The sequence below is a fragment of the Helianthus annuus genome, chromosome 15 (genome assembly GCF_002127325.2).
Source record: "Helianthus annuus cultivar XRQ/B chromosome 15, HanXRQr2.0-SUNRISE, whole genome shotgun sequence".
Classification (NCBI taxonomy): domain Eukaryota; kingdom Viridiplantae; phylum Streptophyta; class Magnoliopsida; order Asterales; family Asteraceae; genus Helianthus; species Helianthus annuus.
The window spans coordinates 112,136,082-112,150,520 of NC_035447.2; positions in this window are offsets into that span (position 1 = coordinate 112,136,082).

A 14,439-nucleotide genomic window follows, 5' to 3' on the forward strand; every position below is an offset into this window, starting at 1 on the left:
TAATAATTTAAAGTCAACGGGCTAATACATATGTTTCAGTATTATTTAGACCAAGCAAAAGACTTGAATGGTTTGAGTTTAGTTTCCAAAGGCCCATTGAAACATGGAGCAAAGCAATAGAAATAAGCTAGTTACTACAAAGATGGAGCAAAGCAAAGGAAACAAGTGCTTACTGGAGGAAAGTAGAAAAACAAAAGTAGACTTTCCTTTCCCGGGATAGAAGCAGAGAACTAACAACTCCTATTTCCATAAACCAGGGCTTTAACATAGCACCATACACCCATTTTTCTTTAAATAAAAATTTGTGTATAAAAATTTTAACTTTTTTTAATAACTTTTGGGCCTCGTGATAAGGAGCTCTGTGTAATCGCACCACCTGCACATGCTTTGGGACGGCTCTGCGTGTGTTATAAATTTTTACCATGCAGATGTGGGCCTAGATCTTAACTGGGATTTGATTATGCATTAACAAGGCACAGTTATACCATATTAGATGGTGTTGTTATGTGTGTCGTATACCATCTTAAACGGGTTTTAATCGGTTACTGATCAGGTATATGAGTTTTTAAAAACCCTATACGGGTATAGAAAAAACCTGGCGCAGGTATTGTTAAAACCCGATTTTCCTGCTGTGTTGTCTGCTTCTTTTGTTTTGTTTTGTTTTTTTCTTTTGTAGTGTTATGTTTCCAACTCCATTTTTTGGTTTATAAACATTAACATTAACAACATAAAACTTCCAATATATTAGAAACTTTGATATTTAACAAGATTACACATCATCAAAGTGCATACATAATGTATCACCCGACTCGTTAAAAACAATATAATATAGTTTCCAAAGATATATTAGTCCACACAATCGGATTAATAGAACATTTACAAACGCTCATTTAGAAACTTTCGTCATGACCCGTTTGCAAAACAACCAATCCTTATGAAAACAACCGTGCTTAACAACCAAGGTTTTTATAAAACAAACATAACCAAGTACAACATTGACATGCTAGCGCTTAGCTAAAACAAACGTTGAAGTTAAACTCTAAAATGTAAATAACTAGGTCAATTTTACCCGATAAGAAAACCACATACTTAGTGAACAAAGCATCACTAAATCTTCCCAACATTGACCCGCTTCCAAGACTTGATCACTTTTGCCTTTCTACCACCCGAATCTGTCATAAAACATTTCCATGTCATTAGCCTCGACTAAGAAATTATATATTTCTACGATAAACATAATAATGACTAATTTATCATTTAAACCGGAATATTGGTAAACGACTTGTGAAATCTTTTCTTCTTTCATGTTACCGGTTCAAGCCACCCTATTGTTTCTCATGACTTGTCCACCTTGTTCATAGATCTCAAACATATTACCTACATTTGAAGACACCCCCAAAATTAGCTTATGCTAAGTGAGGACTCACAATATATATATATATATATATATATATATATATATATATGTAGGTTTACGTACATTACGGCTTAACGTACAGATATGTGAAGCGTTACAACCTTTTAATCCCCAATCGTCATTCATAAGCCACACTCCCCTCCTCCCCTCCCCCAAACCCTCAGGCGTTCCAAAAACCTCCAACATCCGGCCAGACATCCGTCCGATCATCAGTACAATGAGGCAATACGCTGTGTGATATTATTCACATTCCATCCTGCTGTACATATATGATGTATATATAATATCGTAACTATAACTGTTGTTGTTGACCAGTAGTTGTAGTAGTTGATGATCATTGTTAGTCGCAACAGTTAATTTGGGTTACTCAGGTTGATCAAATTTTGGGTATGTAAGATTAGTGATCATCGGTAACCCTTATTTTGGATATTCCTCTATGTTCTATGCCTTATTTATGACATTTTATCAGTGATGATGGATTTTATTTAAGTATACTTACTGTTGTTGCTAGTTGAAAGGTATATAGTCAGACCATTGAATGCTTATACGGTATGCTAGTATTTGGAAAGCTTATTTAAGTCTGCTTACTGGTGTTTGTTAACATTTGGAAACCTGTAAATGCTGTGGTTAGATGAACATGTTCTTGAATGAACTATAGCTGATTCGGGTTGACCTGTTGTCTTTAGCATTGTATTGGATGTCCATTTTCATCGTGCACTTAACTGAGTATATGTACTTCGAATAATCAAATATATGACTGGCAATAGATAAATTTTCTTCGAGTGAACATGTATTTCATTTAACAAGACCAGTGCATTTAACTATAATTAAGTTTGGAAGTTGAAACATATTTGGCTAAGGTGAGGTCTTTGATAATCAGACATGAGGCGAGAAAGAAAGGTAAAAATGAGGAGCAAACATGCTTCACTAACATAGAGGTCAAAGCCAACTAAAGTAACATTTCAAATCTGGTCAACTTTGTTATAGCAGACGACTGATGTTGTTGTTAATACGTTCATATTGCAGGTTAAGTAAGGTTAATCACTGTTTAGTTGCTAGATTAGGAATTGTTTTGAATATGGAGGGAAATCATGTAAAAGATCGTTTAGGGACTGTAATTGTAAGTAAGCTTTGGGGGTATTTTAGTCTTTTCACTGAAATACAAACGATCAGTTTGGTCCAGGGTCTTGATTGTGAGAAATTGAAAACGACAGGGGCTAAACTGTTGAATTTTTTTAAATGAGGGCTGAACCTAAGATTGAGTGTAAACCCCAGAGACTGAAACTGTACTTTACTCTAGCAAAATATATAAACCTGATAGTTAATTGCCGGATAGTTCCTGTGGTTTCACATTTTATCACGTTTAGTCCCCAACTTTTCAAAATAGCATGTATGCTCCCTGTGGTTTAATCATTTGTTACTCGGATAGTCCTTGGTGCGGATGAGGGTTAGTTTTCTCAGTTAAATGAGTGTAAAATTACTAAATTACCCTTTTCCAGTTTTCTCAGTTTTTTCTGTTACCCACCCAATTCTTTCTTCTTTTAATGTATTATCTTCTTCTCTGAATCTTCCTCGACCACACAATCACCGCCATCTCCAGTTAACAAATTATCCTCCACCTTCTCTCCCCTCTCTCTCTTCGTCGTCGGCGTCTATGATCAGCACCACATCTCTGACCTACTTCTCTGGAAACTCTCACTCTAATACCATTGTTTAACCCAGATCTGGACAAATCTTGAACCATTTGCTACATTGGCTGAGGATTTGGATGGAAAACTGGTTTGTTTGGATTTTGGTGGTAGCCAGAGAAAATGAATTTGTTTGTTTTGAGCGGTGAGAAAGAGATACAATGGTGATGCCCAGAATCGTGTGGAGTGGTGACAGGTCGTGGTTTTCTCAATGATGCGTTTTTCCGATCGTGTTCAGTGATACGTGTGGAGTTCACAATTATCCGACTGTGATTTTATTCAATGATGCATTTTTCCGGTCGTGGTTTTCTCAACTGTGCATTCCCCTACTCGTCTAAATCACTCCTTCCACATCTCTGACGGAGTAAACTGCGCTAACGACGCAACATCGAAATAAGGTATGAGTTGCAGGTTCGCCAGACAGATTGGTATTGGAATTGTAAGTATGGTTTGCTTATCTACTTGTGTCAGTACAGTATCTCTAAGTAGTATGTATTTATACAAATGATTTTGTTAATTAATAAATTTTCATTTGGTTATCATGGAGAAATAAATTAGTTACATGTTGCAGGTTAGTGTTTTGCATTTGGCCGGAGAGTATGGAATGGGATATAATGTTTTGGGTAAAACTGAGAAAACTTGAAAAAAGGGTAATTTAGTAATTTCACACCCACTTAACTGAGAAAACTAACCTCCATCCGTACCAGAGGCTATCCGAGTAACAAACGATTAAACCACAGGAAGCATACATGCTATTTTGAAAAGTTGGGGACTAAACAAGAAAAAACGTAAAATCACAGAGACTATTCAGGCAATTTATATATACTCTAATTTGCAACAATTTTATGCAATAAGGTTGGTACATCCTGCTTAGAATGTTGTACTAGCTTTATGAGTTTGGTTATACACTCATTCCCGGATTTTATTGTTATCCACACTTCTTTTCTACCTGCAACATAATCAAGAAAAAGAGGGATCAGATGAGACATAGACATAGAGAGAAAGAGAGACTTGAAGTGGGAGAGACCGTAATGGAGATGGAGCCAGGCAGCGGTGGTTCTAGGGCGGCGTTGCGGCAGCGACGTCGGCGCGGTGGTGAAGATAACAGGGGACACAACCCTGATTCCGGCGAAGCTAGGGTTCTTCCATTATCATCGTGAGTCACTACACCATTCCCACACAATTCCATCAACATAAAGTTCACCACCAGTCACCACCATCATCATCATGAGATACTACGTCGAACCCTAAACGGCAGTCGGCGCTCCTTCCCCTCAAGGCCAGTTACCCTTCAATCCATATCTTTTTTATGACGGATGTTATTTCAAAATTAGGGCTTTTATCTATGTTGTTCGATTCTTGAAGGTAATCCACCAAGGGCGTATCCATCACAGCAAGGGTAACCACCTCACTACGGCGCACAAACTTGCTGGTGAAACCAATTGACATTCTCTCTATGCTGATCTGAGTTACAACCAAGTGATAGGTATGGAAGTATTGATTAGGTTGTTTATACAAGTGCTTTGATATTGATTTGGTTAGATGCTTTCAAGTAGTTTAGTTTGTTTTGATATTGATTGTGTGTGTCTGGATGATTAATGTTTGGATCAGGGTGAAGCATTTTTTTGATTGATTGAGATGAACAACTTGATAGTTTTAGCTGATATTTTTTACTAAAATTTGGTAAATTCATGTTAAAAGTATTAAAAACACAATAATAGCAGTTATTAATTAAGTTTTAACGTTAGTGTGAAGGAAACCCGTGTAACAAGGATGAGGTGTCTCAAAATGGTTCACCGCGGCGCTTATGGTTCCTGCGACCCTCTGTGTACTCCGGTCAAGACGCCATTGGATCTCAACCCTAACAGTGGTGGCAGCGATGCATGGTCCAGAACAACGACTTCAACCGATTCACTAGCGAAGAGGTACTTCGCGACCACTCGATCGATCTTTCTGATTTAGCGAATTAGTATCCATTATAAACTTCCAAGCATATATCTTTTTTGTGTAGCTGATTTATATATATATTTTGACCAGGTTGTTCGAACCAAATACTTCGATATGCCCTCTTTGGGTTGGCGGATGGGTCGGGTTGTGGCGAAGGATGTTGAGGCGGTGGCGGTGGCGGTGGCGGTGGCTGAGCCGGGGAAGGCATTGGGTTGGTGGAGACACAAGCCTCAGTTTTGGTATGCTTCATTTTTATTTACTAACTTTGTTATTCATAAACATATTTTGTTTATTTAATTCATATGTTCTCATCTTTATTTTAAAATATTTAGTCTAAAGAATGCAGTAACAAATGTGAATCATCCTTTTGCAAAGGTACATATAATTACCAGTGGCTTTATTATGTAATTAAATAATTTTTAGTTTTGAAAAAATAAATGATATAACAAATATGTTTGTATTGACAGTGCCACCATTGTTAAGCTGTAGAAAGTATTGTGCATGTTGTATGAAGCATGATGCCTGCATTTCAGCCAGGGCTAGCCCATGGGCCAATGAAGTCAAGCTAGGGCTTTAGGCCCCAAACTTGATAGGGCCACCAGCTAAAAATTTAACAGAGTTATTTGCGATTTTGGGCTTAAAAATAAGGAAGTATGCTCAGTTTTGTGACCTGATAAGCCCACCTAAACAAGAGGCGAGTGTTATATGTGCCATACAAAAAAAAAATTACGTTTGATGAATCGACACTTGGCGGCAATGGATTAGCGATTATTAGGCTGACGAAATCTATTGGTCGGTTTTTTCTTAAGTCTAATCGAGGGGCGAGGGCTCAGGGCTCCCAACTCGAGTATTAAAGACGAAGATGCTAATCATGCATGATACACTGATGTGATGAAATATGTTCCAAATACAATCGATTGTGAGTACTTATTCTGTAAATTTGTTCTTGATTATGACATTCAAAATCAAAAAACCTGTTACCTTAGTTCAATTTGAAAATCCCTTCTGATTTAGAATCAATTAATTTTTGGAATTTTATACACATGGAGGCTTGATTCTGACATTCTGCTCTTGCTATTTTTTTGTTCTTTCTACTGGAGCCTTAAACCTTTATAGCCTTATAGGTACACTACTAGGCCCTAATCTTTTCCAAGTAAATTTTATACTGTTGTTCTTTCTATTGTGAATTTGTTTGTAATTTGTGAATCTGTGAACCATATTATGAATGTGTTTGCAATTTGTGAATATGTGAGTTTGTTTTCAGTTTGTTGATACTTAGATTTTTTTATACTGAGATTAGATTTATTTTTGGGGTTTCATACACATGATATAAACTTAAAAGAAAAAAAAAATTAATTACACCAATTATAAAGTTCTTAGTTTATTGTTTGTCCCAAGCCCGAGTAAAGGATAAGGGTTTATATCAAAGATTTTTTGAAAGGGCCCGACTTTTTTGGTTCGCTTGGGGCCTCTAAAAACGTTGGGCCGGCCCTGATTTCAGCCAACAGTAGTGAGTATTCTCACACTTTTTATGGTTTCAAAAAATGTTTTTAAATAAACTTTACTGAATTTAATGTTAAGCTGGTTGAATTTTAAACGTCCTTAAAACTTTCCATGCAAGTTGTTTCTTGATTATTTATTAACAATCATGGTCATGCACATGCTTAGAATTTCTGTGCAAGTTTTTTCTTGACTGTTAACAATCATGATCATGGACGGAGCTAGACGGGAGGGGTGCGGATGGAGTGTCGTTTCTTGTCTATTAACAATTATGGTGATTCACAGAACTATAGGGGGTTTCGTATTGTATTATATCTTCAAATCGTGGATTACAATGTGGGAGAGCGGTTTAACATGAAAAAACAAGTTAAATACAATGTTCTGTTGTATCTTTCTTTGTTTTTTTATTTATTGATAGCTATTTGTGTTTATTGATGACATATCCTGGGTTCGTATGGGTTTTTTATATTTTCTTTTCAAATATAAAGACTACAATGGTAATTTCATAACTATTGAACATAATTCTTAACATTGGTTGATGCTAATGATCAAACCATGTCCCGCTGCGCGGCATCGAAGCAACAAACAGTAGTACCGGCTGCAACACGCCGGGTGCTATAATTAGTTAACTCTAAACCTGAAATAAATTCATGCTTCACCCAACTCACAATAGAAAAAAAAAAATTAAAAACTGATGACATTGAAATATATGATTATAATACATATAAAAAACACACAACACATCCATTTCCAAACACATTAATATAATCCATACTTTTTAAAATTACTTCCAGTCAAACTCATCCCGGCTACTTGTGCGTTGGACATCTGAACTTCAGTGGAAGATGAGCCGGTTTGAGATGTTTCTCGTGGAGCTACATCATTGAACGACGGTGGTTGTTGACCATCATTATTATCAAAATCTCCGGACGGTTGAGAAGCCACAAACGGTCTCATAGCTCCAATAGACGGTGCTTGCACAGTATCCTCTCCATACCCGACGGAGTTACCTACCCCACGGTTGTTTAAAGGCCCATCTTGATTAACAGAGATGACGTCAACAGGCGGGATTTGGTCAACGTTACTAGCCTTAGGATTGTTAGTGATCATTTCCGGTGACAATGAAGGAGTTGGGTTGTTGGGATACATGTTGCAGATGAGTGTTGAGTAGTTGAAGATGGAGTTGAGATGATCAGATGTGTTAGTTTAATAGTTTTATATACTATACTGTTAACACGGCTACACGGTAAAGGAAGCAAAGTAGGAAAGAAGAGACTTGCATTGCATGACCTAGTCAATGTGAACTCAAAGACTTTACTTATTCTTCTACACACATTTTCTAAAAAGTGTATAAGTTTAAATAAGGATAATAATTACAACTTGTCGGTGGTAATCTGAAAAAAAATCTTTAAATTACTAATTGACGAAAACTAGCAATAACACCCGCGCGCGTTGCAGCGCAGGTACGTCACAAACATCGAATGGATTAGTCCAAATGTTATGTGATGCGTTAATCATATTAAAACGCGCGTTTAGACGTTTCCCGATTGAACTCAATGTAACCTATATAAGCATTGCGATTGGATCAAAACATAAAGTAAATCAAACTTATATCATACAATCATAATGTATTATATGTGACCCGACTCATACATAGAAAACGTAACACATGTAACAGGAAAGTTGACACGTATAATTAAAAGAGATTAATTAGAACTTTGTGAAAAAGGGAAAAAAGAAACCCCGATTTGACTCCAGTCGATTCGAAATAAATTTTATCAAACATTCATAAAATAAGCATGAAAACATATTATATTGACCTGACTCGTTTACCAAAAAATTTACGTCGAAACATACACCAACTTCAATGTATACCGAAACGTACATAAAAATAGTTTTTTTATACGAAAACATATTATATTTGACCTATCTCATTTTTAGAAAAAGTTTACTTTGAAACATATAGCAAATCGAATTCATGCCGACAAATACATAAAAATATACACGTAAAAATAGTTTCTTTTAAAGTAAATGAGGTATAGGGGTAAACTCGAAACAAATTATTAGTAAAACTTAATAGGTTAAATACGTTCGTAAAATCGTGCCAAGTAGCACCACTGCCAACGACCACCAATATCAGGAAAGATCGTAAAAATAAAATAAATAAAAAAGGAATAAATAACACCGAATGAAAAACAGACGTAAAATTGTTAAACCACAGACGCCCATTGCGTCATGTTAATGCGAGAAATTAGACCGTAACGTAAAAACGTAGAAAAGAATAACTAAGTCGATCCAGGACCCGCACGTTGCGATGAACTTCTCAAACGGATAAAAATAGACGTGTTGCGATGGGCCTGTAAAACGGGAAAAAATAGACAAAAAACATTGAACCCCACACGCACATTGCAGCGTGTTGACTCACAAATTTAGAATGAAACATAAAACGAAAAACTTGCGAAAGATAAAAGTATGAGGGACTAAAGTTGAACATAAAAAAATTGTTTGTGTTAAATTGCAAAAGATTAAAAAGTTTTGGGTAAAAGTAAAAAAAAACAATAGGGTTAAAATGTAAAAGGTAAAAGACTTTTGGATTTAAAGTAATAAAATTCAATTTTTTTTGAAAAGCACCCAATGCATAATGTACAACCATATGAAACAACAACATGTTGCTTATTTATAATGTGGTAATAACAGTGAAAAAATAATGTAGATATATGATATATCATACCTGACGTACACTTTTTATAATTATTTTATACTAAAAAAAAAGTCAAAACAAAACCCATCACCTAATCAAAACAACCCAACACATTATCATCTTCTTCATCACGCTTATGAAGAATCCAGTGCCCAAAAATCCATGCCACCCTCCAAGCCACCGATGGGCCGGTGTGCCCGGCATGGAGAGACTTCCAAGCCTCCAAACCATGCCCACTTCGTATGTATGATCTAAAAGAAAAGTATTGTTTTACCCAAATATGCTTTTGTAAATGGTAATTACTACCAAGTTAGTGAGAAGATTAAAAGTTAACACTAATAACAATACATGCAGTAAAGTACTATGTTCACTTAGTACACCATCACACTAAACTATCATTAGTAGTGAAATATGTAGTGAATGTATCAATGCATACAATATAAAAATATAGTCATAACATATGTAGTATAGTCACTAACATATCTAGTGTAACATATTGTAACGGTGTAAGAGCATTCGCAATGAATTTCTTATCCATATTCATATATTTTCACTGAAAACAATTAGTTTTTCTTTCATTTTTTCAATAAAATAATATTTTTATACCTTTATCATTAACTTTTCTCGATCTTATGGATAAACTCTTCATCACTACGAATCACAGTATATCATATCGACTCTTCACTCCACTCTCCATTTACACTCAAACATTAGGAGTGTTCATCTCTTAGGGAGTCCATTTCTTTTTCATTTCTAAAAACTATGCATCAGTAATTAAAACACTTTTAAACAAAATAAATAACATTACAATAAAAAAAGACATTATATTAAATTAAAATAAAAAAGGCAATACATTAAACTAAAATAAGTAAAATTACAACAATTTAAAACTAGTAAAATAAAAACCTAATTGATAAAACTAAAAATCAGAAATTGCGAGACGCATCCCCTCGGGTTCGAACCCTACCCTCGACTAGCCAAACATTTTTTCTTAGCATCATCCTTGTTTTGTTTATCCATGCTGTTTGAGGTATGTACTTTGATTGTGATTGTTTTTGAGTTGTGAGAAAATAAAATGTGAGAGTGGTATTTTAATAAAGAAATCAAATTATTGTTTTTTTAAAAGCAAACGACTATACAGCCGTTGGAATGCACAACGGTAAAAAATGTAATGCTCCACATTTGTATTTTCCATATTTAGAAAGCGTAATCGTATTTCTATTTTTGGAAACTTATAACCATATTGTATTCGTATTTCATTTCCAATCTTGTATTCCAAGACTTTGATCATAATTCAATTCATAATTTACACATACATGTTATACTTACAAATCAATCGTTAAATACGTGTTTACTTGTAAACTGATACTTATTATATGTGCAATTACTCATACATACATTCACGATACATGAATTATACTTACATACGCTTTCCATACTTGAAAACATGTTAAATTACAAAGTTTTAGCATAAAATGAAGAACATATAAAAGTCCAGGGACTAAATGCAATAAAACAAAAAATTGGCTAAATGAGGCGTGGCGCCATCGGTTGAGGTGTGACAGATTGGTATCAGAGCCATAACTATAGAGAATTAGGAAAAACTTGCCATGATTTGACCTAGTCTATAGTCTATGTACCCATACTTGACCATTCTTGATTTTCATGCTTTAAATGTTTAAATTCTTCTTCTTTTGCTTCTTATCTATTCTTTTGTCTTAGATTATGCATGCCTTTTATAAGGCAAACACAATACACACATGAAGATATGAAGACACTCGTATTACACAAACGAGACGATCTCACCAAAAATACGCGTAAAAACCCACAATTTTTGGTGAAATCCCTTAATCCGCCTTATTCGATTTTTCACGAAATTACGCCATCAAGTTAGGAGTGATATCCACATCTTGATGGAAATTTCCCATTCATACTCTAGTAGACCCTTACCAACGAGTTTGAATTTATTCCCTTTACCCATTCGGTGAGTACTAACCACACTTAGGGTACGATGTTGCCAAGTTATAGGTGAAACCCGCATCTTGACAACTAGTCCCACTCCTCGATTTTCAATCCCGCCAAAGTCTCGAATTTTCGATCGACTAGGGGCATATAGTAACCGGAAGGGTGAATGCCGTTAACCGCTCCTCAGTGAGAGTGTTCTACCTATTAGGCCAAAGCATGTTTCCCTAACTCGAAAGAACTTTTGATCACTTTGGAAAAGTCTTAGTTTCGTTCCGAGACACTCCAAGTTTTACGTTGAATCTATTTTATTTCGTATTCATTTTAATATGTTTTATACTTGATACTTCGTTGGTTTCAAAATGGAAGCACGAATCATACGTTACTCGCAATCTAAAGCTATATCAACACTTGAGAACAAACTAAATTTACAATCCTTATCGTCTTTATTCGCGATTAGACAATGTGAATACATGTTATACTTGTGCAAACTATGTGAACTTATGTGCTATGCGATATACTTTTACAATCATTCATGCAAACAAACATTATTTTCTAAACACATTATGATCAAATCTCATCCTTTTCCCCTATTTCGATCGTTTCGATGTCTTCCAACCGTAACTTGAACTCAAGGAGGAACTCCAAGTCCAACGCCGATTCGATGTCTAAGAAAGAGATGATGAATTCATGGCCAAACAAATAGCCAAGGTTATCCCCAACAACACCGATTCCCCCCATGCCTCGGTCGACTCCAAAGTCGACCCACCCAAGTCGAGCTTTATGTTTAAGCAATTCAACTCTTATAGCCCGATGCCGTTTACGGGTGAAGAAGGAGTAACGAAGATGTTCCAATGGTTCGATGTCATTGAACTCACTTTTCGTCAAAGTGGGTGTCTCGAACACCTTCGCACCACCAACGCCACCGACGTTTTCCGATCAAGGGCACTCAATTAGTCTACTGCCGAGCGCAATGCGCGTGGTGATGATGCAGCCTACACATTAACTTGGACTGAGCTCAAGAAGCTCATGAAGAACAAGTTTTGTCCTTACCATGAAATCCAACAACTCGAGAATAAGTTTTGGAACATCAAACAAGTCGGGAGCGACAACACCGGCCTTACCGCTAGGTTTAAGCAACTTAGCGCCCTTTGCCCTGGCCAAGTCGATTCTACCGACAAGGCCATAGCCAAATACATATGAGCCCTTCCCCCCTCCGTTTCAAACTTTGTTGAGTCCGCTCAACCCAAAACCCTTGAAGACACCTTCCGTCTCGCCGCCAAGTTCAACCACAATCGGATCTTGGATGGAACCTACGAAACAAAGGGTTCAACCAAGACCGTGCATCAAGCTACCACCGAACCAACCATCAAACCCACACCATCAAAACCACCTACCAAACCAACACCAACTGTAAGAAGTGGAAGGCTTCGAACAGAAATTGTGCGGCGATTACTCCGCAAAACCCTCCTCAACCACAACCGCAACAACAACTTGCCATAGCCTAAAATCCCGAACCGACTAAACGAGCCTACACTAGGACTCATCCCAAGCATGTTACTTGCATTTATCATCACCCAGCCCACACACTGTGCCGCCTTTGCCCCTTATGCAATAGGTTCGGCACTTTAACACCTAATGCTGAAATGTTTGAAAGCCACAAGGCAACCAAACCCAACCACCGGCCCAAAACCAAAACCACAACCAGCCGCCAGCGAACAACAGTCGCACCTGCTACAAGTGCGCGACCAAAACAACCTGAGCAACGCCTGTCCTCAACACAACAATCAAGCGCAACAAGCTTCTCGTGGATGAGCTTTTTTCATCACCGTCGCTCAGGCGCAGAACAATAATGGCGTTATCAACGGTACGTTTCTTGTAAATGATGTTTATGCTTCTTGTCTTTTTGATACTGGTGCGGATAAAAGTTTTGTATCCGTTGAATGAGAACAATTTGTTAAGTGTAGACGCTCTAAGTTGCCAAAATCTTCCGCGGTCGAAGTCGCTAATGATAAATCTATAATCGTCGATTATGTCCTTCTTAATTGTTCTCTTAACCTTAACGATCACAAGTTCTCGATTGATCTCATACCCATGCAATTGGGTAGTTTTGACATCATAGTAGGCATGGATTGGCTTCGAAGAGTCCGTGCCGAAATTGTTTGTTCTGAGAAGTTTATTCGTCTTCCCCTTCCATCCGGTGATTCGTTACACGTCTACGGTGTGAAACCCTCAAAAAATCTCAAACTTATGTCGTGTACTCAAGCGAACAAATACTTGTGCAAAGAGTACTTTTCTTTTCTTGCCCACATGTGGAAAAGAAGGACAAAGGAAAAGGCATGAGTGATGTTCCTGTCGTTTGCGATTTTCCCGACGTTTTCCCCGAAGACCTACCCGGTCCTTCTCCTCTTCGTTCTGTTGACTTCCACATTAACCTCATTCCCGACGCTATCATTTGCAAAATCCCCTTACCATTTCGCACCCTCAGAAATGCAAGAGCTATCAAGCCAACTTCACGAATTACTTGAAAAAGGCTTTATACCCCCTAGTACTTCTCCTTAGGGTGCTCCGGTCCTCTTTGTAAAAAGAAAGATGGATCCTTCCGCATGTGCATTGACTACCGTGAACTGAACAAGCTTACCGTCAAGAACCGTTATCCCATTCCTCGCATTAACGACCTCTTCGATCAACTTCAAGGCGCAACTTATTTCTCCAAAATCGATCATCGTTCTGGCTACTATCAACTTCGAGTCCTTGAAGAAGATATTCCTTAAACCGCATTTAGTACTAGATAAGGTAACTACGAGTTCGTGGTCATGCCTTTCGGTTTGACCAACGCACATGCGGTCTTCATGGATTTGATGAACCAGGTGTGTAAGCTTTACTTGGACCGTTTTATGATCGTATTCATAGACGATATACTCATCTACTCCAAAACCCCAAACGAACACGAGTGACACTTGTTTCTAATCCTCGAACTCCTACGTACCGAACAACTATACAGGTTATTCTCCAAGTGTGAATTTTGGCTCAAAGAATTTCAATTTCTGGGTCACATTATGAACGAGAAAGGCACTCACGTTGATCCCGCTAAAATCAAAGTTGTCAAGAACTGGATTGCACCTAAATCTCCGTCCGAAATTCGTTCGTTCCTTGGATTGGCGGGTTATTACCATCGGTTCATCTCCAACTTTTCGAAAATCGTCGTTCCTCTTACTTCGTTG